This window comes from Leptonychotes weddellii, chromosome 5 (genome assembly GCF_054177405.1).
Source record: "Leptonychotes weddellii isolate Sample4059 chromosome 5, ASM5417740v2, whole genome shotgun sequence".
Classification (NCBI taxonomy): Eukaryota; Metazoa; Chordata; class Mammalia; order Carnivora; family Phocidae; genus Leptonychotes; species Leptonychotes weddellii.
The window spans coordinates 85,730,145-85,758,073 of record NC_138373.1 but is presented as its reverse complement, the minus strand read 5'-3'; the positions used below and the strand labels follow the sequence as shown (position 1 = coordinate 85,758,073).

General features: G+C 37.4%; 1 protein-coding gene across 13 annotated transcripts in view; it reads left to right on the top strand.

The window, feature by feature from the left end:
* The window catches only part of SOX5 (SRY-box transcription factor 5), a 993,366-nt gene that overhangs the window by 4,921 nt on the left and 960,516 nt on the right, over positions 1-27,929 (top strand). For 3 of the 13 annotated variants that reach the window (XM_081821352.1, XM_081821349.1, XM_081821351.1), the window contains exon 1: positions 20,417-21,501. The exons of 5 other annotated variants lie outside the window; for them this stretch is intronic. The gene's annotated coding sequence lies outside the window, so the exon portion shown is untranslated. Of the gene's footprint in view, positions 1-20,416; positions 22,645-27,929 lie in introns of those variants that run through there. 5 more of the 13 variants (XR_014145609.1, XR_014145610.1, XM_081821345.1 and 2 more) reach the window with 4 other exon arrangements.

Below are 27,929 nucleotides of genomic sequence, written 5' to 3'. Positions count from 1 at the left end.
TAGGATGGGCCCTTGATAACATCCCAGTTTGCTTTGAAGGACCCTTCTGAATTCCTGCCCCATTTGACCAATTTAACCTCTGGCTCATAAACTAATTAATTCAAAATTATTAATAGCTCATGATGGTTTAATTCTCTAGATGTGGTTACTATTATTATTACTGTTATTGTTACAGTTTATTATGACCATCTAATTCCTTAGAGAAAGAGCTGTGCAGATTACAGGTATCATGTGAAACCGCCAGAGGAAATATTTATGAACATAGGGATTTTTTTTATTACTACTTAAATCATACCTTATAGGCAAGTAATTAGTTTGCTTACTTGTAAGGACACTGGGCAGGCATATTGATAAAAGTAGGGGGGAATGAATGTATTTAAGGAATATATTAAATAACCACCTTTAAAAATTGAGCCTTAAAAATAAACCCAGAAAAAAAAAATGTGTCTCCAGGAGAGGTGGTATTGAATTCTATAGGTACAGGTCCATTCAATAGGTACTAATGTAGGTGTTTCATAAAAGCTTAAAGTTCATTGTAAGTTAAAAAGGAAAAGAAAAACCTGATTCTATCTTTGATGCTCAATTACTTGTCATTCAGTTATTTTGTGATTATATGCTATCACGTGTCCAAAGGGGACAAATAATGCAGTGGTCAACGGGATGGGAGGGCTCTGACTTGACCTCCAGTTGGAGTTCCCTAGAAGCTCAGGTATTCTGTTGTCACCCGCAGCACCAATTAAAGTCTTAGATGTAGCGAACTCAGGAAGGAACTGGGATGCAAGAGGCAATCTCACTCGCTTTTGGAGCTTCTCAGTTTAGGTCTATGTGTAATTCTTCTAAGACTTCGCTTGGAGTTCTGAGCATTCAGTGCTCTGCCCTGTTTACTCACCTCTAAAGCTGGAGATTATAATGCTTGTTCTTATATGTATATTGCATGGATTATACTAGATATTGTATGCCAAATTCCTAGCATAGAGTTTGTCCTGAACTAGGTACTTAGTAAATGTTAGCTACACTCTTCTGTCCCTCCAGTTAAGTCTTTTTGATCATTAATAATGTTTGAAGCTTAATTTCATACTTGCTTTGTACTGGACTTAATTTGAGTCCAAGAAGAAAAATATATCACTTCCTTGAGGCTGAGAACAACACTTTAAAACAGTGATTCAGTTAACGTCTATAATGATCTCTGACAATGTGGTTTTATTAAGATGCTGTATTTGGTGCAAGTGTGAATTCTATCTTGTATTCATAGAGATGTTCCTTCAGTAATTAACATATTATCCTACATAATAGGTAAAGGCAAACAAAAACTCTAGGACCTCACTATAGATCTATCTTCTTGTTATCCTTTCTGATTTCCCATTACAGATACACACTAGTGAAAATTTATTGGGTCCATAGATAGTTATCTACCTCTGAATAATATGAAGTTATAGTACACATAGATAGAGATTCCATTTGGAAGAAGAAATAAATCTGACTTTGTAATGTTTGCCCTTTGGAGTTAGCAGTTCCTTCAAAGAGAACTTCCTAGGCTTGTTTATATGGGGTACAAGGAGAAAGGCACAATAAATATACTATTACCTGTGTGAAGAGATGATGTATAGCAATGTGGAGAAATTAGTGGATGTTTTCTCTTTACAGTGATAGGGAAAATTTCTCTGTAAGTACGGGCTTCCCCCACTATCTGAAAGTAGAACATTCCAGTGAAACCTTTCATGAGCTGAAATGGTATAAAGTGAAGAAGCAATTACCATTTTTATAAAAGCAGAAATCCTCTTTGGATTAGTGAAAATAGGTACTAATGTAGGTGTTTCATAAAAGCAAAATGGTGTAAAGCCAGCCTTTTGGATAGTGGGGTGGGGGAACCTATACATGTGACCAAAGATAAAAGAAAGGTTTTTTAAAAAAGCAAATAAATAACTTGGTTATTGCATTAATTTGGATCCCTCGAGAAGCAGATGGCAGGAGGGGATTAGACATGTACTAAGAGGGAGCAGAAAGCTGGGAGAAGCTTTCAGTTGTGATCCCGGTTTGACACCTATGGAAGGAGAGATGGAAGGAAGGAGGATTGAGTAGAAAGAAGCTCTATTGTCATGCAGTCCAGGACAGGTTGTTTGGCCCAGCAGACGAGAGTCAGCCATTGGAAGAGTCCTCTGTCCCCTGACTGCGTTCAGTCACTGGACGGAAACAGCCTTCCTGAAGCATGGCCTTGGTGCACAACTGTTGCTAGAGACAGAGGGGCAGCAGGTGGGGCACTGAGTCCATTATAATCTTGCAACAGGAGATCTGGGTGGTATAGTGGTTTGGCCGTCTAGCCCGGGAGTTAGTAGCAGTAGGTCTGGTCAGGTGGACTTGGCACTAAAAAAGACCCAGCAATTTCTTTAGCTCTCAGATGCTTTATTTTCCTCCACTGCAAAATGACCATGATGATAGTATCACCTCTCAGAGTCCTCGTCAGATTAAATGAGGTTGTATGAAATTATGTGTAAATTCATAGTATGGTGTGTAGCATAGAGGAACTGCTCAATGTATACAGTAGTCCCCCCTTATGCACAGGGGATACATTTCAAGACTTGAAGCCATGGAGAGTACTGAACGCTGTATATGCTCTGTTTTTTCCTATGCATTCATACATACCTATTATAAAGTTTCATTTATTAATTAGATGCAGAGATTAACAAAAATAACTAATAATCACAAAACAACGATAATATACTGTAATAAAAGTTATGGGAATGTGGTATCTCTTTCTCTCAAAATTTCTTTTTTTTTTTAAAGATTTTTATTTATTTGAGAGAGAGAATGAGATAGAGAGAGAGCATGAGAGGGGGGAGGGTCAGAGGGAGAAGCAGACTCCCCGCTGAGCAGGGAGCCCGATGCGGGACTCGATCCCGGGACTCCAGGATCATGACCTGAGCCGAAGGCAGTCGCCCAACCAACTGAGCCACCCAGGCGCCCTCAAAATTTCTTTTTGTACTGTACTTACTCTTCTTGTAATGATGTGAGATGATAAAATGCCTGTGTGATAAGATGAAGGTGAATGATGTAGGCATTGTGACGTAGTGTTAGTCTACCGCTGATCTGACCATACGTCAGAAGGAGGATCACGTGCGTCTGGAGCACGGATGACCTCAGGTAAGTGAAACCACAGGTGAGGGGCGGTGCTGTATTACTGTATTGCACTCTTTCTAACATACTCATAATATGCAACTGAGTGGTATAGCTGAATGTATCAGGTGAGAGTAAATCTAGTTGAACAATAGATACTACATGTAATTAGAAGGCATTGTTTTTGCAAGCAAACATCTTTAGTGTTTGCCTTTTAAACATAGCTCAGTTTATTTCTCATGCCTCAAACCCTTATTTCTATCAGGTTATAAACCGCACAAGGGATAGACCAACTGACCTTGGCCATCTTCAGGTAATTTGCCCTAAAGCATGAGGTAGACAGAAGGCTGTCTTCATTTCCTTACCCCTCTAGGCTTCCTATTCAGTTGAGAAGCAACTTGCACTGTAAGTCTGCATTTTATCTTGAGCCTCAAACACCTTGCAAGGCTTTGCTCCCCTATGTTACTGTTCCTAAACCAACTTGCCGCACCACAAAGCACTGAACTCAAGTGGCCCTCAGTGCTTGCTCCTGCTGGGATGAGTCATAGAGCCACCAGCACTTTGTTGCGTTAGATTTGATCACTGCCATGAGCAGTCCTTCGATTGTCAGCTAAGAGACCCTTCAGGGAGTTGTCCCTTAATAGAAAGTCTCTTTTCTTCCCTCCTGTTGTAACTTTAAATTAAAAGAAACTGTAGAGGGGAGCGGGTGGTATTGCAGCAGTTCATTCTTCTACCCACTGGGAGAACAACATCTGAGAAAAGACGTTATTGGACTGAGAATTGAGTTGTTGCTATTTTTTGGGCCAGCATGGGGGGGCCGTTGTGGTGGAGGAGGATGAAGACCATGTCGTTTAGACTCAGACTGATTTTCAGTAATGCAACGGAGAGCAGTCCTTCTGTGTGTGCTAGTGAGCATTTTTTTTTTTTTTTTGGATACGATACACTGACTTAGCATATTAATTTCTACTGGGATTCACAGGACCACTGGCATTTTACTCCTGATTTTTAGGTGGTTCTGTGAGTTCTAGTGTGGGAAACTGGCACCGGGACAACTTCAGGGTCCAAGGAGGATGGGAGGCAGGAAAAGAGAGCTAATTTTTGACACATTCCTTAAACAAGTGACCCCTCTAGGGAATCTGTGCCCAGGATAAGGACTGCTTGCTGTGAGCCTTTTGGCATAGTTTTCCCCAAATAGTGAGCACTGGCTACTTTAACGTTAAAAAGGCTGATGAACTTAACATTGGCGAGAGGAAAAGAGATGTTGGTATTTTTGATGACGTGTTTTCTAGATGCTGTTTCGCATTAAATTTCTGATTTAATTCTCTGCCGTGCCGGGCTTTATGCCCTCCGTAGGTGCTGGTCCATTCCCATTCTGGGTTAGGACCTACCCCCAAATCTGATGTCTGCTAAGATTTTCTGGTGTAATTCATGGCTACTAAAAGCTAAGTTGTCTGATGTGTGACTGAGGTTTGCATGTGAGTTCTTGCGATGCTTGGTGTTACTATGCAGCATTGGCAGTCTTTCCCATGTATCTGGCACATTCAGTCTCATTAATTTACTCTTGCACTGGGAACTGCTTTTGAACAAGTGCATATTATTTCTCCTAATTCTGTGTTGACTTTTCTTTCAGCCTCACTCCACTGTACCTTCACTACCAGCAGGATAGTAGTGCCTTTTCTACATTACATCAGGAAATGAAGGGATAATTTTTAATGCATACTAAACAGACAAACAGATCTGTCCGTATGTAGAGATCCTTAATGCTCCCCCTATTTATTTCTAGGAACTTACTCAGACCCCTCCCCCACCAAATGCTGTTCCCTCCCTGCTTCTTTTTCCCCATCACTGCCTATTGGGATTTTCTTAACTTTTCTGTTACCACAAAGTCTTTATTATCATGGCACCACTGACCACTCTGCATTGTGTGAGTCTCACTGGATGAAGCGACAAGTGAAAGGTGTGCCTGACTGCATTGGTGCCTGGTTTGAAAGGGGTAACTCAGAGGGTGACCAAACACTTCTCATTAGAAGGGAAACCCCATGAGGGCAGTGTGTTGTGTCTGTCCCTGGCATAATCACGATGCCTGGGACGGAGCAGCAAAACAAATCATTGTTGAGCCAACATATCTTGCAAAGTGAGCTTCATTTTTGATTCAAGACTGCCCTGCAGGACAGAGAAGCGGGGAAAACTAACAGCCCTAGAGCACTGACGTGTTCCAGGCATGGTGCTAGGCACTTTATGTGGGTAATCTCCTCTAATCGTCACAGCCCACCTAAATAATTAGGTGGGTATTATCACCTTTTCATGGATGGCTGAACAAACTCCAGTGGGTCAGGTGCAGGCCTTTTTTTTTTTTTTTTTCAGCGAGGCAGCAGAAGAATCATTGCCTGAATTTCAGTCTGTTTGACTCTGCCACTTGTATTCTTTCCATCATGCTGTGGCCAACATGCTGGTGTGGGGAGCACTAGACATACCTGCCTGTCTCCCACTGGGGATAAGTAGGAGGCACAGGCGAGAAGTCACAGAAAGAGATGCCTGAGATGTAAAGTAAATCCTAAATGTTGGTTATTATTATCGAGAACCCATTCGTTTATTAACAAAAAAATATGGGAGCACCTGGGTGGCTCAGTAGTTGGGCGTCTGCATTTGGCTCGGGTTGTGGTTCTGGGGTCCTGGGATTCCCGCCCCCCCCCATTGGGCTCCCTGCTCGGCGGGGGGCCTGCTTCTCTCTCTCCCACTCCCCCTGCTTGTGTTCCCTCTCTCACTGTGTCTCTCTCTGTCAAATAAATAAAATCTTAAGAAAAATATGTATCGATCACACAGATGCATGTTGTTTGCACTTCACTTAATAGGAAATATTTTATGATTTGAAGCAGAGATTCTGAATACTTAAAAACTGACATCAAAGGAAATGATAGAACAGTATTTCTCAAAGGTGATCACTCAGTCACCTAGTTGAAAACCATCTGGGATACTTTTAAAAATCTACCTTTCTGACCCCTACTCAGGGAATCTGAATCTCTGTGGTTATAGCTCCGTAACCCTGCATTCTTAACAAGTATGACTGGCAATTCTTTTGCACATAAAAGTTTGGGAACCAGTGATAAAAAAGTATTGACTTAGTTTGGTAATAAGCTATATATATATATATATATATATATATATATATATATATATGGCATCTGGAATTAAAGTAAGACATTCAAAGAATAGTGGCAGTGCCAAGATAAAGCACAACTGATTGCTAGATTTTTAGACTTTTTTTTGATGATGTGGTTTTAGGAGTTTTGAAATAAAATATAAAATACCTTTAGTAAATTTGAATATATAGAATATCAGCATGCTTAAAGTCAAGAGTGAGGTGACCTGTCACAGAATGGGTTGGGAAAGGGTGTCTGTCAGTTATGTGCCTTCTAGGCTTGGGAAGAACTTTCTAAAAAGACCAATCTAAAATGGCTAAATTGAAGTAAACTGAAGACCAGAGGTTGATTTATTTATCCAGCTCTGTATCCCAAATATTTAAAACAGTGACTGGAACATAGTAGGTGTTTCAAGGCCTTTGTTTAATGAATTAATAAAGACAGGCAGAAGAAGAGAGTAATATGTGTAAAATAGATTAGAATAGTTTGATCATGATTATTGTGAATAAAGAAGTCAAGAAAGAATATGCTGAAAAGGAATCCTAGTGAGATAAGACAAGGACAGGGTTTTAATTAGACAAATATGATCCTTACAGGAAAGTGCCTTCATGCAAACAAATAAACAATGCAAAAACAAACCTGAGCTTTGTATAGGATTAAATCATCAGGCTACTGTCTGTGTATATTATCTTGGGAGCAGCAATTACTACATGAGGACAGGGACCAAGTCTGTTTTGTTCTCCATATGATCGTAGTACTCAATAAATATTTACTGAAAAAATGACAGAGTTTCCACATGAACTGGAAAAGAAAGCTTTTAAATGACAGAAAAATGTCTTGTAAAAAGAGGAAAAAAATCTTTTTTTAAGGTCTTTATTTTATTTTATTTTTCTTATGTTAGTCACCATACAGTACATCATTAGTTTTTGATGTAGTGTTCCACAATTCATTGTTTGTGGATAACACCCAGTGCTCCATGCAGTACGTGCCCTCCTTAATACCCATCACCTGGCTAACCCATCCCCCCATCCCCCTCCCCTCTAAAGCCCTCAGTTTGTTTCTCAGAGTCCATAGTCTCTCATGGTTCGACTCCCCCTCTGATTTCCCCCCTTCATTCTTCCCTTCCTTCTCCTAATGTCCTCCATGCTATTCCTTGTTTTCCACAAATAAGTGAAACCATATGATAATTGACTTTCTCTGCTTGACTTATTTCACTTAGCATAATCTCCAGTCCCATCCATGTTGATGCAAAAGTTGGGTATTCATAGAAAAAAAATCTTTACAGTGGCTAACCAATAGATTGGTGATCATGAAAATAACAAATCTTCATAGGACTGCATGTTCTCAGTCTCTTTAGAGTTTAATAAAGTCTCCATCTGATTGTTTGCCTGTCACCAATGCCTTTCCTTCAATGCCACTTTCATTTTACTGTTTCAAAAATTAGCTATTTAATTAGTCTTTGTTGAATAGTTCAATCAGTGAATGAAGAGTACTGACTTGGGCCCAGGAGGGGGAGGTGGGTGATTGAAAGCAGAGGAAGAAGAGAGTTGTCCTCATTCGCTTAGAATTCTCAGAGTGACACGAGATCCAGAGACCTTTGAGTAGGCATATTTCCCATATAGCTCAAGGCCTGATTGTTGGGATCTTGAGGGGAAGGATGTTTGCTAAGGTAATGGCTGCAAAGGTGGGCTCAGCATTGTTAGAAGGGGCAATCATTCCTTTGATCTGGGAAGTCAGGCCAGAAAATGTATTGTGGGAAAGATGGTAAAAAGTAATCCTAAACCTAACAGGAGTTTCAGTGGAAAAATGCCTCTAATTCAAGCAGTGTAATGTTAACATCAATGTGCGTCTCATGGCTCAAGCCCCGCATATTGCTTTGGAAATAAAAGGAGATTGTGTAAAGAATTAGCAATACAAGGCATTTTTAAGTGCTTTATTGCAGAGGCCTGTGATACTCTGTGAAATCTATGCAGGCTTTTTCTTCCTGCTGTGCTTAATTTCAGAATCTGATGCTATTACCTATCCTTGGAGGAAAAAAAAAAAGACTCTCTGTTAACTCTTAAAGACCGAGTTTAACATGGCACTTGCTTTCAACATAATCTTTCTGACATTTCTTGGGAAGAGAGAAATGGTGTATTTAGCCACAGGTTTGCCTTCAAGTTTAGTACATAGGATTGCTTCTAGGGGGCAGCATTAGAGTAAGGGCAAGTTGGAAATAAATGTTGAAAGCATAAGTTTAGAAATGGCTCAATCAGCTTGAAGAACAAGGTCCCTGAAAGAGTTGGCATAGATTGTGTTTGGCATGAATCCAGACCTGAAGCCAGAGAGGTAAATGTGTTATAAGATCAGGCAGAAGAAGGCAGAACAGGAGTGAACTCTTTACAATATAGGTGGCTATCTTCTTGGGACATGAAGACACGCCCACCAAAAATAAGTTCCCTGGCATGCCATCACTGTGCCCTTTCTTCTGTCTAGCTTGAAATAACAGTTGACCTTGATTGATAGTTTATTATTGCCAGGCATTGTGCTAAGCAGTTTATTTTTATTTTTATTGATTCTTCCCAGTACTTCTCTAATGTAGATGTAAACGTTGCCCCATTATAAAGATAACATTGAGTTTGCCCCAAAGTAGCATAGCTGTGTAGTGGCGGAATTGAGACTTGAACCCAGAGTGGTCGATTCTGAAGCCTGGGCACTTACCTATGGTAATATGGGAAGTATATTTTAAGTCCTGTTGAGTCATCCCTCAAAATGATGCTTATATTTCCCCCTTTCTTTATAGATGCACTTCTATTACCCGAGGATAGGCTTTTTCCAGCTTATTTCGGACCTACTGCGAAGTTCCACAAACTAGTGTCCCTCCTTACAATCTGCTGTGTTTTACCACTGTCAGGTCAGTCTTCCTGACATATTATTTAAATCATGTGGCCCCTTTCTCAAAAATTCAAAGTGCCTGAGTCCTATACACAGATGGGACCCAGACTCTTAAGTCTGGTTTTTGAGGGTCTTACAATCTATCTCCAAGTCTTCTATCTTTTCAGGCTCATATTTGAACTTTTCCCTTTGAGGATAATTTGCTTCTGATCTGGTTTCAAGCTGAACACAATTTCCCAGATGACTCCCAAAGGATCTGCAACGTGTCAGCCTTTTCAGCTCTTCTCAGAATGCTCCCACCAGAGGCCATCCCATTCCTTAAAAAGCCACTGCTCACACCTGAACACTGTCGGACTCAAAGAATTCTTCAGAGTTTCTTTTTCCATCTGCTTCAAATTTGCTCATCAATTGGCTTTTCTTGGTTTTTGATCCACTTGTCTATATTTCTGCTTTCTCTTTTTGTTTTGTCCCTTCATTTATTCAGCAATCAACAAACATTTATGCAACACCTACTACGAACCAGACACCATGTTAAATGTCAGTGATGTAGGGAGTAGGCATATACCTTGTACACAAGGATTTAAAGTCTATGAGGGAAGATAAACTTTAATCAATTACCTGCATTTATGATTACAAATTGTGCAACTCTATTTCACAGAAGTATATACAATCTATAGGAGAAGTATCTGATATATTTAGGGGGGCCCGTCAGAGGAGGCTGCCATGAAGAAGTCACATTTGAAGAATGGCTAATGAGGTAAAGAAGACAAGACAAAAAACTTTTGAGACATGAGGAGCAGCATGTGCAAAGATTCCAAAGAGGGGGAAGGGTATATTCTTGGAATTACAAAGGCCAGCATAGCTGGAGCCAAGTGATTGGGAAATGAGGCTCTAGGAGTAGGTTGGGATCAGATCATTAAGCCTGATGGGCCATGTTAAAAAGTTGAGTCTTTACAAAAAGGGTGATAAGAAAACCACTGAATAGTTTTCGGCAAGAAACTAATAAAATCTGTGGCTATAGCATGTAGACCAAACTTAAGAGAGGCTATTGATGTTATTTACACAAGAGAAAAATGGTGGCTTGGAATTGGACTCTAGCAGCATTGTTAGAGATGAAGACAAGAGGAAGGACTTCAGGAAAAAAACATGAAAAGTCACCCAATTTCAGGTGCTTTGTAAACTCTGCCTTCCAACCCCATTCCAGCAACTTACTGGGATATTCCCTCTGGTAATTACCCATTTGTTTCCATGTTTTATATGTTCAGAAGAGAGATGTATGAGACTGTATGTCTCCTGAGATCTCCCCTGGCTGGATCTGTACCCGCTGTAGCCCTTGACTATTCACGCAGAGAGATTTGACACAAAACATATAGTGCTTCCTGTCTACATCTGTATATGTGTCTTCGCATTTCTATGTGTTCCTTTTGTATGTATCATCCCTTCATTTAGATTTCCTGAAACTCTACCCATCTCTTAATTTCCAAATTAAAATTTGCTTTTTCATAGCTTCCTCATAGAGTATACTGACCGGAGATCTCTCCTTCTGATCTTACGTTATTTACATCTATAACCACTTTTATGACTTAATTATATATTGTACCGTATTGTAAGCATGTTGTGAACATGTCTTATCCTTTGAGATATAATTGTGAGTTTGTGCTTTGGAATGTAGATGCTGTAGTTCATTATTATACCCCTATTTTGGATCATCATTTACCTCTTTTGAGCTGGGCAATTTACTTAACCTCTCTCAGTCTGTGATTCCTCATCTGCAAAATGGGGATAATTATATCAATAAGCAGTTGTGAGGAATCAACGAGAGAATGGATACAAAGTACTTAAAACAATCCTTGGCACATAATGAGCTCTACCATATGATGACATTTTATGGTTATAAATGTTACTCTTTGAAATCAGAAACCTGTATCTTATTACTACTTTTGCCTACTTGGAGCTCAGTAAATATTTATTGAATTCAGATTTGAATTTAACTTTATCACTTTTGCGAGGGGGTACAAATATAAATAAATCTTGGTTATTGTTTGCAAGAATCTTGATTTGATAGGGGAGCTAGTAACATAAGCTGGTAATTATGTATCATTGTGATGGGTGTAGTGATATACTATTTGAGAGCACAGAAGAGAGGTTGGGAAGGGTCTTCTAAGTGAATTAATGTATGAGTTGGGTATTTTATAAGTCAGTTAAATACATATTAAGATAATGTATGTACATTGTGTAAACTCAAAGTTCTATAATAAATAGCCCTCCTGTCTTAGTAAGGACCATGCCTACTCCATTGCTACTTCTTTTAACTCTGTATTTTTTTTCTTTTTTTTCTTTTAGAGAGGGAGAGGTGTGGGAGGAGCAAGGGGGGAGGGAGAGAGAGAATCTTAAGCACTAGGTGTGGAGCCTGATACCCAATCTGGGGCTCCATCTCACAACACTGAGGTCATGACCTGAGCTGAAATCAGGAGTCAGATGCTTAACCAACTGAGCCACCCAGGTGCCCCACAAGTCTGAATTTCTGAATTAAGTGTTTACTCCTTATTTTTTTTTATTTAAGGAAAAATATTATTTATCTATTTCTTAGTATTTGGCTTTGTTATTCTACTCTTCCTCTACCTTGCTGTCCTAAAACCACACATATTCCTTTTCCCTTTCTTCCAATATAATTTCATCCTTTCATTTGTGTGTGTAGGAGGGGTTAAATCAGTTCAGGAAACAGTTACATTGACTATGTGAATGTTGTTTATCTCTGAGAACATCATGTATTTATTACTTTTACCTTTTTACAACTTCTTTGGATTTCTTGGAGTTAATGATGATCTATATTCAAACCTAAAGTTTTACTAGGATTGTCCAATGTTAACTGGCGTTCCTAAGTCAAAGCTTAAAACAGGTGAGTGGCACATCCCGGGTGGGTTTTAGGGGCAGTCAGCCTCAGTGGGAAAGACCATTTTATTACTTATACAATTTAGAATTGTTGGAGCCAGATGATAATAAAAAGCCCACTGCTTTTAGTTAGTTATATTATGCTTCTTAAAATTTCTGCAGACTTTGCACCCCTTTATTGCCAGCACTTGGGCACACTGCTCCCAGCAACCTGCACTTTGTAAGGCTCTGACTTAAGCTAAGTAGGGCAGGGAGTGGTGCTCTGAGAAGGGAGGTGGGTATTCCAAGCAGGCAGTGCGACATAAGTAAAAAGGCGAGGAGGTGAGAAATGGCATGGTATGTTTGTGAAATTACAGAGAGTTTGGTGTCAGTAGAACATAGTAGAGACCAGCTGAGATGAGGCCATGATTGTTGACAGTAGTCAGATCAAGGTGATATTTTTATCATAGACTCATATGCACCAGATTCTGTCTTGTAGGCCATGGGGGTCCTTATAGTGTTGAGTAACATGGTCAGCTTTGCTTGTGAATGAACTAATGATGTGTTACCCAAAAAATGGAAATCTGGCTCCTTAAGTCGGCAGTTAAAATGCTGTCTTTGCATATTTGGTGACATATTAATACTTTAGGGGTACCCCATCAGTAAAATTTTTAGAGTACACAGTTCTCTAGAATGTGCATATGCTGTTCTTTAGCTAATATTCAGGTCACAATAAACATTTAGAACAAGGTTCTGTTTAAATGACAGTAGAAGTAACAGTGGTAGTACATCAGAATTCCCTGGACACCAACTCTGACATGTAAATATGTGTGCAGTGGGTTTACTGGGAGGGCTTTTGAGGGGCTGAGAGAAGCAGGATGGGCCTAAGGAGAGGTTGACTATGTCACACCTGAGGCTTCAGCTAATCTCTGGGAAGTTCTGGAACTGGATGGCTTCTTAGAGATGTCCTGAACTGAAGCAAGGGGGCCAGGCCTCTTTAATCTCACATTGGTGTTGGATATGGGCCATCCCTGGGAAGGGAGTAAACTTTGGATGAGGACAATTCTTAGGAAGGGCCTTAGATGTGAGTCTTCAGCAGCCAACACTCCTGGCAGCTGGGAAATGTGGGCCACCAGGTAGCATGCCACAGCATCCACTAAACACAGCTTTCCAGAGAATTTTTCTCTGTTTTTTTGAATTCTTACAGATTGTCCTTGAAATATGGCTAAAAAAGAACTAGCAGTGGCCTAAGATATACAGTTTTGCCATTTTCCTGTGTTCATTTATATTTACATTAGTATTATTTGAAAATCCCTAGATTTTTGTTTTGTTTTATAGGAAGTCTTTTTATTAAAGATTAATTAATTAATTTGGGGGGGAGTTGGGGGGGAGCAGGAGAAAATCTTCAAGCAGTCTCCCCGTTGAGCATGGAGCCTCAAGTGGGGCTTGATCTCATGACTTTGAGATCATGACCTTGAGATCATGACCTGAGCCAAGTCAAGAGTCAGATGTTTAACCAACTGAGCCATCCAGGTACCCCTTATAAGAAGTCTTTTTGAAACCTTTGTCCACTTTATGAAGGTTAAGTTAGCTAAATATTAGACAATGTAATCCATAATCCATGTCCTGAAGCATATGAGATTATAATGTGACAAAATGATGAAAGAAAAGAGAGAGAATTGCATTAACATGAACTTCTTCCTGTTGTGAATTGAGGGCCCTCGTGGCAATCTATTAATAGTTAGATGAAAACATAAAACCATTCAGAAAACAGTATTGCATTTCCTTAAAAAAATTAGAAATAGAATTACCATATGATACAGTAATTCCATTATTGGGCATTTACCCAGAGAAAATGAAAACACTAATTTGGAACGATATGCATACTACTATGTTTATTTCAGCATTATTTACAATAACCAAGATATGGAAGCAACCCAAGTGTCAATCAATAGATGAATGGATAAAGAAGATGTGGTATATGTACACAATGGAATATTACTCAGCCATAACAAAGAATGAGATCTTGCCTTTTATGACCACATGGATGGACCTAGAAGGTATTATGCTAAGTGAAATAAGTCACACTAAGAAAGACAAATACCATATGATTTCATTTATATGTGGGATCTAAGAAACAAAACAAACAAACCAAAAAACAAAAAGCAAAAACAGAGCCATAAATACAGAGAACAAACTGATGGTTGTCAGAGGGGTGGGCAAAATGGGTGAAAAGAAAAGAAAAATCATGTGGATCATCTTGAACTTCTAGCTTTGGATAAAATGTCTTTATGGAATGAGGCCAAGGGAACATTTTAATTGGACGTAGGACAGCTGACTGGACATAGACATATGGTGGTGGAAATGGTATCTCTGTGCATTGGTTAGAGAAGAGGAATTCTTGCCCAGTATGTGGACAAGAGTGTAGGCCTAGGTTTTTCAGGTTCCCAGATGGGCATCTAATTCACTGGTCTCCTAATTTTTTTAGATCATGTATATGTACCATTAATAAAAGGATTATTATTTTACTAGTGGTAAATATCCAAAAATAGAAATTAAAAGGGTTGAGATAAAGAGGGAATAAAGAGTATCTATAGAACAACTAATTTAAATATATGTAATTTTTTTTCTAGCATGCCAGTATATTATTTTTTGCATGCACCTTGAAGACTTCTGAACTAGATTTCTAGAGAATAAGTTAATTACTAAATGGGGAGAAATTGCACTGGAGACAAATTTTGACCATTTTTTGAGTTTGACCCATGTAACTATTTAAATAAGATCATGTGAACTCCAAGTATTAAAAAATAGATCAGGTTTTAGAATACAGTTGTGATGCTTTAAAATATTTTAAAACTCGTGGAGGGAGTGTGTGTGTGTGTGTGTGTGTATTTGTGTGTGGAGTTAAGGTCATAATGACTTAGCATTTCCTCCTGTTTAACAATTCCTCATAATTAACTAAAAGGTTGGGGCCACTCTGACACCATTACCCCTGTGTATATCTGGCTGTAATTTATGATCCATATCCTGCTTTATATTCCAGAATGCTTTTACTTATTTTTCTCTGGTTCATAAACTTATAAATCAGTTACATGTGATAATTAAAAGATACTTTTATTTATATCATCTCAGCAATAAAGAACCTGAAAAGACAAAACCTTTCATAAATGTAGTAAGTTCTTCATGTCTGTTTGGAATTTTCATGTTTATAAGCATTTTTCTGGCAAAACTCAGCCCAGCTTAAAAGAATTATCCCAGATTCATCTTGTGTCTGAACTTCAGATAGCTTAGCTTCTTTATGAACATCTTTTATTTTGTTAATAAAAATTCATTTTAGTTGTGTTCTCCTTTTTATACTTAATAGTGTGCTTATAAGATACTGGTTGCTTTGAATTTCTTGAAGGAAGCAAGTAAATACATCTCAGGTAGCATTACTTTTCATCATAGATAAAATTAAAAGGTAGCCAGATTTGGAACTAGTATACAGAAATCTTAATAAGGATCCAATCATGGTCAGGTTCCTAAGGAAACCTAACTATATAAACTTAAGGATAGTTTGTAAATTAAAAGGCAGAAACTTCCTTATGCTAGAGAGTGCTATTTTTAAAAATAATTAAATCTTATTATTATTTTTTTTTATGTACACACTAATGACCTCTCCATTATTGAGTAAAGGACATGTATTATCTTGACAGGTTGTGCCTTGAAATCTTCAGGTGATCACATCCATACTTGCTCTTATTCTCCTTACAACTATTTACATATTGATCTTAATAATTTAAAATAAAAAATGTTGTGCTTGACTAATATTAACCATTATTCACTTATTTAAAATATTTTTATTGAAAGTCTGTTCTTTGTCACATGTGATAAATGTTGAGTAATGGGGTTACAAAGGTAAGCAGAAGAGATTTGGTCCCTGCCTTTATGGAGCTTCCAGTCTAGTGAGAAAGATGGCGGTTAATCATCTAATTGTGCCAACAAATAGAGAGAATAGAGAGACGTTCTCTTCTTTATTGTAATTATGACTCGTAGCTGGACTATGAATTTAAAAAAATCACGTAAGCATAGAATACTAAAGAAGTGATAAGTTTTAAATATTTTAGGATTTTAAACAATGTGCTTTATCAGTGTTTCACTGTTTATCAATTTGCCAATTAATTGATGTATACCCAAGGCTTTTAAGTATGTGTCCCCTGAGTGATGATCCTTGCCATCTTCTTGGGTAAGTTACACCCATAATATATAGTCTATGGCATTTTTTTTTTTTGATTTACTAAAAATGGCAGGAAAGCTTAAAGGCATTTGGCAAGGAATTTAAGTGCAGAATTTGTGTACATTTTTTTGAGTTTTATTCCAGTTTTATGAAGTAAAGAGAACTTTAGTGGTTATTAAAAACAATTTGCCTTTATTTTTTCCAAAACATTTAATCTAGTGCCACTAAAAACATTTGCCCTCATATTTTATTAGCTATGTAATATTTAATGAATTTACCCAATTACAATAAGAAGTAGAAATGACATAAACAGACTTGGGATTAAGCAGCAATTAAAGTGGTTAAAGTGGGTGTGTGTGGGTGTGCAGAGTGGACTTTTTGCCATTAGGGTGCCTTGGTCAATAAGTTTCACAGAAGGAGGGGAACATATTGATTACTCTGGTAACTTGGTGAATGTAGGTTGACTAAGAAAGTTGTGCTATATTAGTGATAAATACTATGCAGTGCATTATGGCAGAAAAGGAAAATTATAAGGAGATGTTATAGGGTAGCTTGATTTATTCTGGAAGTCATAGAAGGCTTCCAGGAGGAAGAGACATTTTGGCTGGGATATGAAGAGAGATGGGGGAAGTAAATAGGTGGAGAAGGTATGGGTGAATATGGAATATGGAACATCACGGACAAACTCTGATGTGGGCTACCGCTTGGAATGCTGAGGAATTAAGGCGACCAGAGTGGCTGGGGTACAGAACAGAAGGGCAAAAGTTTCAAAGAATGAGGCTGGAGGAGGAGGGTCTTCCTATGCTGCTCCTATGGATCTGGGGTTTTTATCGAAAAAGCAAGTGCAAATTAAATGATTCAGATTTGCATTTTAAAAAGATCACTCTGGGGGCTGCTGGGTGGCTCAGTCGGTTGGGCGTCTGCCTTCGGCTCAGGTCATTATCCCAGGACCCTGGGGTGGAGTCCTGTGTCGGGCTCCCTATGCAGCGGCGAGTCTGCTTCTCCCTCTCCCTCTCCCCTCCGCCCCGGCTCTTGCTCTTGCTCAAATAAATAAATAAATAAATAAATAAATAAATAAATAAATAAAATCTTTAAAAAAATAAAAAGATCATTCTGGCTGTTGTTTGGAAGATGGAATGGATGGGGCATCATTTATGTAGTGATTAGATAGTCTAAATAAGAAATGTCTCTGCTTGATGAAAAACAGAACCTAAATTTATCACAGGTGTAAATCTTTTCAATACCCAGGAAGACTTGGACCTGTATTTTCTATAGTGCACTTTGCTTACCATTTTCTCCTTATATATTTGTATTTATATTCATGATTTCAGCACAAAATATTTTCAAGACAATAGAAAAAAAAGGAAAAGTCAATCTTTTAAGCCTGTACCATGCCATTGACTTTCTCTGAAAGGACAACAAGTGTGTTTATTTTATCACTATCAGTCCAAAAATTAACCATGAAACATCATTCTCTACTTTTAAACTATGTGTAACAAAGAAATGCTTTATTGCAACTTCATCAATAATTCAAACGCCACTTAAAAGAAAGTAGGACAGCATAAGGAAAAAAGCACATTTGTTCCATAATTGAGTCGATTAAATAGTATTGAGTCCCATTGTCATCTTTATATTGATGAAACAACTTTTATAACTACAAAGAGTCTAATAAGTAAGACCTCAAAATTATGAGGCAATGTCATACACATTTCTGTATTTTTTTATATTATAGAGTACAAATAGCAAAAGCAACCTTTACTAATGTGCAATAATGAAGGAACAGTTTTTGAAAAGTGCCCTTATTGGGATTTTAGTAGTTTTCAAGCCTGCGCAGTAATAGCCCAAGCTATTTTGGAACTGTGCATACATTAGTGTTCTGGTGCAGCATGATACAATAATGTGTGAAAAAGTATACGATCGCACCTTGTTTAAATTTGCAGTTTTTGTGCATAATCCCACAGTGAGCTGTTGTTAGGTTTTGACTGTATATAGGAGAGAAAGTTTATAGAAGCCCACAGACTGGGGTTGGATGTAAATATCTGTGGAAATAAAGGTTTTTGTTCTTTATTGAAAGATCAAGAGTTAAATTTATATTGTATATAACATTTTGCAAATCGAACCTATGGTTAGTTTTACCCAGAGGAAGCTTCAGAACATACATATATAACCATCCTAATGAAAATGCATATCTGCTTATTTCATATTTGCAGAGTATGAGTGAAAAGTACCGAGTTTGATTTTTAAAAACAACAATTGTGCTATAATTTGTGCATTCATATTAATGTTGTTTTTCAAAATTGTCACCCAGAGAAGCAAAACCCTGATTCCAATGATGCCCTTGTTCAAAACATTTTGGAAAACTTCCTCTCAGAATTGTCTTTTGAATCATTTGCAAGCCTGACTAAAACATCCATCTCATTACTTTCTATTCGTATTTTATACCAAGATTCATCATCCTTTTTTTATTCACCAGAGTTGGCTATAAATGTCTCTCTGAAATGATGAAAATGGCTAAAATTGACTTTCAAATTATGAAATTTGTCACCATTGAGGATATTTCGAAGTGTGTATGCATGTGTGTGTGTTACAGACTTAGAAAGCACTTTCAGAAGGTGGTAGAAATACTGTGGCTGATGGCATCTTTAGGGTAAGCGAGTGGTGTTCTAAGGGGAGCCCTATGAAGGGAAAGCACATGTAGATGACATGGTATGTTTGTATAAAAACCAGTCACATTACCTTGTTAGTTTTTACAACATATACAAAGAAAAATGCAAATAATGTCTTTCGGAATGCAAGGCCAAAATAGCTTACACAATTAGTAGCATATTTTATCATTAAGACAATTAAAGGATTAAAGCAACTACAATACTAATCCTATGTTGGCAGATTCTTCAGATAATGGTCCCTATGTGGGAATGTCTCTGTATAATTTTATCTAAATACTACCATTCACTGTCTTATCTGTAAACATGTGTGTTTTTATTAGCATCTTACATAATTCATACTTATTTTCATGTCATTTGAAGGTACTATTTGGTAGCATTTGAAATTTTCATTTTAGTTGACCTCTTCACATAAGTAATTGACTCAGTTTTTAAAACTATTAGTGCTTGTTTTCTTAACCATCAGTAAAGAACCCAGTTACATGTGCTTGAAATGTAAAATAATTGAATTCCAAATGTTTTCTCAATTTAAGAAATTTGTGGCCATTTGGTACCACTCACACAATGTTGTGTGTTGAATGATTTATGAATAAAATAAAAATGAAGTAGTAATGTATGTATCCAAACATTCACCATATACCCCCAGTTGAACATCTTTATTGTGTTCTTTCTCAAAGGGGTAGGAAATGAAAGAAATAATTGCCAGAGAGACTCAGTTGAGTAGTTTTTATTTTCTGAGTATTAGAATTGGAATTAGTGCTGTTTAATGAGAGAGAAAACAATTCAAATAAATTTTTTCTGTGATCAGTTTTTGTGACACTGTACCCTATTGCTTCTGACTTCCAGCTTTGCACATTAACGATAGGGATCAAATGCCTGTATTTCAAGAACGTCACCGGTTGCTCTTCGAAAATTGATAGATTTAAGTGCAAAGCCATGTTCGAATATGAAGGTCTCGTATTCAGTTTTGTGCTACTTTCCAGTATCGCTAACTCACCTCTTGGAGACAATAAAGTTTTCTTGTTTAAGTATGTATGTTTTGTATGTAAGTTTTGTAGACTGATTTGTGTTATACTGATTCTTTTATCCTGGTTAGCTATGATAGCATTTCTTCTTTACTGGTTTTGTAGTACTAAATGTACTAAATTTCCTGAATGCCTTTATCCTCAACTATTCTAAAAATTTTAAAGCACAGCATTTATGCAGGAATTGTTCTAGACTAATAGTTATTTCCTTCTTATTTAACATCTTAGATTGTATTAATGAAATTGGGTGCTGTTTTGTTTTTGCAAAAAAAGCTAGTTTTTAGGTAAAAGGGGGAGCAGTTTTGAGGTACTAAATCAAACAATGAACTGTATGACACCTTTAGTTCTTTGGTAACTTTATTTTACCTATTAACTGTCATGGGTTTTTCACAACAAATGTTGTTTTTGAAATTCCATTGAAGGAAAACATAATATTGTGATAATGTTCATTTACAATATAATTATTCACTGGAAATTTAAAAATCTGTAATGGATTATAAAATAAAATCCCAGTAGCTTTTTTGTTGCCCAATAAGAAAAGTAGATTCAGAAAGTTGTATTATAAATGTAGCGTAGTACTGCTTACCAAAAGTTAGGAGTTTTATTCTTGTAGGAGTTAGGCTAGTAAGTAATGTTTATATAATCCTGATAAACATTTCTCCATGACTGAATTTTGAGTGGAAAACTTTATTTCCTAAAAGGCTGTATGTGAAAAAAAAGAAAAGAAAAATAGGGCCTATCGTCTGATTGTGAGTAGTGTGTGTGTGTGTGTCTCTGTGTGTGTGTGTGTCTCTGTGTGTGTGTGCGCACGCGCGTTTAGATCCAGTTTAATACCAACTAATGCCAACATCTGGCAAAGAGATGGAGATCTGGGAATTTGTTGCTTGAAACCCTGGGACAAAGTGTTCTGATCTGACCAGCAAACATAGCTGTGGACTTGAACTGGAATCTTCAGGGGCAGAAACGTCTTAAGTGTCTGGAAAATAGGCCTGTTGAGTCACCATGAAGGCACTAAAACAAAACTAATTTTAAGCAGGTCAAAGTTCAGTGATTCTCTCTGGAATTCAAACTTTTTTTAAGAGTCTCATGTTTAAGTGAAAAGGGTCAAAGTTGATGCACTGTTACAATGTTTTGAATGCTTTCCCTTAAGAACAGCCACCCAAGCTGGGATTATCATGAGGAACTGCAAGGCTGGCACTTCAGCGTCTGGGTTAAAAATATTTTAAAGCAGTAAATGCAGTCAGTACAGAGAGATCCCTGGGAGCCTTTCTATTCAAAAATGTGTGAGCTCAGGGCAGCGACTGCAATGTAATTTAGGGCAGTGTATGCTTCATAGCTTTGGAGAATATTGCTTCCCACTAATGTTCCATCAGAGGATGGTAGGATAGTAGTAATTTTAGAAGGTGGTATTCCTGTTTGTCTTACATCGAAAACTTCAGAATAAATAAAAGGACATATCAACTGAGCAAGAAATGTAACTATGGAAAAGTACCAATGAATCTAAATTTGAACTGAACAGATACAAAATCAGCATGGGTGTAGGAATATTTTTAAGGAGGAAGCTACACCAAAAGCGACTTCCCAGGGACTGGATCGCACAGGTATGTACCAAGTGTGACACCTAGCCTGCAGAAACTTTCAAGAGAGTGTCTTGTCAACAGCGAGGTGCTTTAGCTGTGACCCGATGTCATGCTGTTGGATATTTGAATTGAGGGATTATTTTAGAAAATGAAACATAGGGGATTTAATTTCAGTAGCTGGAATTCAGATGATATCTGGATATCCTGTGGATGCCAAGCAATTAGCTAGTTGGAATTCCTTGAATGAGATTGTATTGGGATCGTAGGATGGCCTCACTATGAAGTGAGTGATTCCAGGACTTTTGATGTTAAAATGTTATATACTGCAGCTTATTGTGATTGACTAGGCTTTTTCTGAGACTGAAGATCTCGTTGCTGACTAGAATGAGACTTAAACAACATTCTTAGACATTAAAAAGAACCTATTATTTTATGGGTTTTGTCTAAGAAAAGGGAGAAGAACATTTACTCTGCCTTCAAATTTAGCAACTCAGCTAAAAGCTCTGGTGTAGCTATGAAATTTGGCTGGTATCCATAGTCTACTAAACTTACAAAACTTTGGTTATTAGCTGTTTTTTTTCATGATACCAGTTGCAGAATAATTCTGTTGCTCTTCACCATAAACCTATGATACTCACTTTGAAGAAGTTTTAATTATTCAGTTATTTATTCAGTAAATATCAGTTATTCCAATTTGAGGAATTACATTTTGCATTGTGTTTACTGTGTCTCAAGAGATATGAACTCAGTCGTGTCTGTTTATTTTAATGAGATAAGCCAGGCACATGTGATAGTTTTTACCAAAACAGAATAAAAATGCATGAAGAAGAAGGAAAAGCTGAGTTATTATTGTATGACATGATGACTCTTGTACAATTTTTAATCGGAAAGTGATCTGAGTTGGGCTCAAAGATGGGAAGATGTCACGCGTGTTCTATGTGGTTCCTTTAGGTTACAGGTTAATAGAAAGCAGTCCTTGATTGGATTCTTGAACTCAGTTATGTTTATAATTATTAACGTTGTGAATCCTGCTTATTTTAATGTAGTGATGAAGAAAGAAGAATAAGAGAGAATCAAATATTACAGAGGTTAAATTAGAAAAGGTCAAATGCCAAATGTTTTCAAGAGCTGGTGCTAGGATGATGATGCTGGGATAGTTTTAGGGTGAGTTCTTAGATTTCTTTGCATCTTAATTATGGACCAGAAATTTAAATTTGTGTGCAAGGAATTTCAAAACAAAATTTATTTACCATCTGAACTGTATGAAGAAATAGAAGCATCAGTATATTCAATATTCTAATTTATTTTAACTCACGTGACTAGTTAATAGTTTTATCACAAGCAACCCTTAAAAAAAAGCCGTAGCTCTGAACTTTTGCCCCTCTGCATGGCTTTGCAAGGAAAGCTTTCAAAGAGAAGAGTCTTAAATCTGTCTGATAGTAAAATATCCTGATCTGTTTTCATTTCCCTCCATCTCTAGGCTCTGTCAGCTGTTAAACTTGGGCTAGCCGACTGCTGGCTCCCCATGCTGTGCTGATCCTTTTGTTTAACTGGCATTTCTCGTAGCTTCCCCACTTAAACTAGCTATCAGAATCCTATAGGTCAACCAGATAGTTTGCCTTCTCACAAGCTCACCTGAAACATCTTTTGAGGTAGGGCCTGTGATTTCATGACAAATAGTCACCTCAGTGGGGAGCTGCAGAGCTCACCTCTATCTTCCAAGGGTTAACCGTAACCTATAATAATAATTTGGTGACACAAAATGCTTCTTTTTATGCATTACCTATTTCCAGAGGCCTAATTTAGGTTTGTATCAAAATGGATATCACAAACAGTACAGCTTCCCGCTGAGAAGCAAAGTGCTACTGAGAGACTTTCTGTGATTCTTTTGGTGGCATCTGGGAGGGGTGAAGAAATCCTGGGGGAGTGAAGCAATTGTCAGTCGCTTATAGAGTAGCTGGGACAAGCCCTGGTGGAGAATGGTTTTCAAAAGCAGAATAGCTTTATGGAATTGTTATATCAGGAACAGAACTTTGTTCTATTGCACTTGCTACGAGGCAAATTTTAGAACAAGGAAAACAGCAGAAGTGGTTACAACAGATGCCTTATTTTTCTGTATGATTTTCATACTTCATGCTCTAGCAACAGTGACAGTGTTTACCCAGGTGTAAATACAAACATAATAATATAGTACCGGGGAAGTTTTAAACCTTAAGAGTCCGTTGAGAGTCTTAATTCCTCATCACAGAATCCATGGTCATGCCAACGTCAGTCCAATCGGAAAAGCAAGCCAAGTTAATCTGTCGGTGTGTCCCATCTTTAACCATTTTTAAATCACCCAGTGTCTACCCCAAACATGCTAGGCTCCTTTATTGTCCTAGTTCTTTTCACAAAAGAAAGCAAATACAAATTTATCATTTTTTTTTTTTTTTACTTAACTATACCCAGGAGTATTTGTTCTTTAAATAGAAACGTATGAAGGATTGTTTTTCATGAACGTTTACTAGACTTAGAATTTCTGGCTCTTCTAGTAGTTAGGGATGGGAAAATATAGCAATATGATTTTGCAGAAGGGGTCTTCCAGCGAGCCCTGGCTTCACACCATCTAGGCTAAATTGCCATTAGAACTACGCCTGGGAGCTGATTTGAGCCCAAATATGGGTGGTAAATGACCTGCGGTTTTACAATTCAGTGATGGAGATGTTTCTACATTTCCACACTTTAGGTTCTGTGGCAGCTTCCAGCTGCAGCAGCCTTTTGCCTTGACTGTGCCGCATTCTTGTACCTAGTGAAGGGATGGGAAAACGTCAAGGAGCCAGGCAAATTGTCAAGAACTCCATCCCCAGAACTTTAACTCCCGCTCCCACTTCAGCCTTTTGCTCTTGCATGTTTTTTGAGAATGAGGGTTTTTCTTGGCCTGCTGCTTCCCCAAGTGGCCGGCCCTTGCCTCTTCACTGTTCTCCGGGGATGTGTTCCCAGAGTGCCCATTTCCCACCCGCCCCTGGGAGCACCACGAAGGAGCAGCTGTCCTTGCTTTCCCACTCCTACTCCAAGGAGAGGCTTGGGTGCACAAGCTTCTGTCACATACTTAATTTGTGCATCTCAGGCACAGCTTGCTCAGCTCTGCATTTTTGGCTCAGTGAACACACTGAACTTGTCTGTATAGGTGTTCGTCTTGGGGTACACCCATCTAGGGGTAATAGACATGGTTTCTCTTTTCAAGGACTCAGTTGTTAAGAGTATTTAATGGCTATTGGGGGGGGGAAACACTGATTTTTTTTTTTTTATGTGCTGCATGTGACATGTTCATGGTATTCTTTTTGATTCTTTATAAAGCTGTGTAAAAACTGGAATTTTAAGGAGTTTCTACCATAAAGACTGCTTTCAGACACATTATATCTATTTCCTTATTTAATTGGCTATAATTCATTTTGTAAGCATTTCTCATCAAAGCAGGAAGACTTTCTACCACCATGGCCTAAGAGTTTGGTCACTTTTCTTAGGGATTGCTTAGATCTTCTTTGTAATAGCACCTCCCTGAAGAAAACCAGAGAAAAGAAATAACATCAAACCTTCAACTGCAGCTTTTGTCCCATTTAAATTGCAATAGATAATTTTGAAAAACTGTAAGTGGGGTGATGATGTAAGATGGACTTTTAGTTCTCCTTTCAAAGTTTCTTCTAATTTTTGTGCTTATTTCAAAAGCTTTACCTAGAATGAGAGTACATTCATGTTGTTTAATGTCCTTTGTTTTCATGGTATTGTTTTTTATAATGATTGGTGGATAGAAATGTGCCAGGGCCATGCTTTGGGATCCGAGCCTCCTTTGGACCCCATAGGATGTCAATGGACTCATTAGGATTTAGTCAAGTTTTATGCATTATTCATAATATACATTCACAGCGTGCGCACTAATGACTGTCTCCTGTGTCTGCTTAGTCAGAACCATTTGCATGCTGTATTATGGAACCATAATACAGAATGCATTTAGCCACATTTTCTGTATTATCCTTAATACATATTGTCGTCATATTCTGTTATGGGGTATGTGGTGAATGTGTTTAAACAATACCATGCACTTGTGCATTATGATTCCATAAAAACAAATGTATAATAAAAGTCTTGATGGAAGTAATTATTGCATATGTGCAATAATAGTTTCTAAAAAAGCCTTCATATTATTTCTAGTTTGCTTTTATTGTTTGATTATCTAGTTATTTGTTTTATGTTGCTTTATGCCTGTTGGACTGATGTCCTGAAATTTTTAATTTTGAAAACAACATACCTTCTTTATCCCTCTCATATCTTACCTCATTAGTTTCCCTAAATGAGTATTTAAAAATATAATACTTAAAAGAGACTCGATGATTAGGAAAAGCATGTTTCCTAACTACCAATTAAAGATCTGTAGGGTATTTGTTATAAAGAGTCTGTGCTCCATGTAGCAGCAAGAACTGTGTTATATATGTGAGAAATTAACATCAAATTATTAACATCAAATTATCTTCCATATCCAGGATCTAGAGGTTCTGAGTTCTAAAGTCAACAGTGACTTCAGTATGTTTAAGGGGTTGTCACTTTATCTCTTTATCTTGGACATCTTGCTTGCAAAATGGAAATGACCACTGTTTAATTGCAATAGAATATCAGATTCATTATGTCTTTTTTTTTAAATGTTGATTTGGAATAGACAGAGGGAAAAAAACTTAGAAATACATCTCTGTGTCACAGGTGTGAAAGAAAAAAGAATTTATTTAAAACTTTAAAATGGTAACTTATTGAAAAGTTATGCTGTAATGTGAATCTTAAGTGCAGAATATAGTAAAAGGATTCATTGAAATGTTTAAGTCTTTTGTGAGCATTACTGGTGGTTTTCAGTAGTTTGAAGTCATCTGGCTTCTGGTTAGCTACTAGTGAACTCATTTTAGAATGCTCACTTTGAAAACTGTAATTCATTTAGTGTCCTCCAAATCTACTGCTTTTGCAAACGACCACTTTTATTTCATTATGAAACCATTTAGGAACAGATTGGGAGTTAGAACATATAGAAGACAGTAGTTTTAGTTTGAATGGCCATTAGTCTTTTTATTGATAATGACACTTTTAACAGTAATCTGTTCTACTCATAGTCTTATGAAATTTATCTGTTTTGCTGGACATTATTGGTGAATTTATTCAGATAAACAATCTCACTGAAAATTTGAAGTGTACCATGGTAATATAGCAAGCCATCCTTCTCTTGTCTCCTTTTCAGCAAGTTTGATACTATGCATCCAGATAAAATGGCTCTTTCAATACTATCCATATTCTTTGGAAATCTAAAGGGTATATAAACTTGGGGCGCATGGGTGGCTCAGTCGTTTAAGTGTCTGCCTTTGGCTCAGGTCATGATCCCCGGGGTCCTGGGATCAAACCCCACGTCAGGCCTACTTGTCCTTCTCCCTCTGCCCCTCCCCTCCACTCGTGCTCTCTTTGTCTCTCAAGTTAAAATAAATAAATAAATAAATAAATAAAATCTTAAAAAAATAAAGGATATATAAACTTGATGCAAAATCTGACTAAATATCTTTTTTGCCTATCTCAATATATTATTCTTTATTTCTCCATTGACTTTTACCTAGTTGTTTGGGTCATGTGTGCATGTTGAGAAGTCAATAGATTAGAATCTCCTGGTTCTAGATATAATTCCAAATATGGTGGATTGAATTACAAGTAGCCAAATCTCAAAATAGGACAGTGGAGGATATGCTACTCACCCAAATTTAGATATTTTGGTTGTCTGGAGTAATATGAATTTGTCAGATGAAGAGAGATAAATTGAGTATTAGAGAGATAGATAAAAGGGTGCACCTCCTTAAATGGATGTTTTTCTGTAATACAGGGAGGGAAAAGACCTCAGTGACTTCTGTCTTGACAAGCTATATTCTTTCTACTTTTATTTGATATTTCCTCCCAGTAGGCTTACTTAACAAAGTTGATCACTTTGTCCAACTTTTATTGTCAGTTTAAATAGTTCCCCTGCCCAAAAAGTCTTCAGGTTAATTCTGGCTATTTTTTTTTCACACATTTTTAGAGAAACTGTTGATCCTCAGTGTATATGTCTGGATGAAGTAGAATGACTAAAAATGTTTTGTTTGTATTTTTACTTATTAAGATACATTTATAAATCAGATGACTAGAAACTACTTCAGTTTTTTAAAACCATAAATTTTTATATAAAGGAGTGTTGACTCTAATTCAGCACAGTCACTTTCAAAGCTATATACATCTTCCAGTGATAGTGAAGTTGCTCAGAATATTCCGGGAGCACCTCCATTGGAACTGACGTAGAGGCTGCAGTATACTCTCTTGATGACCTCAGTGGGCAAATTTTTTTTTTTTTAAAGATTTTATTTATTTATTTGACAGAGAGAGACACAGCGAGAGAGGGAACACAAGCAGGGGGAGTG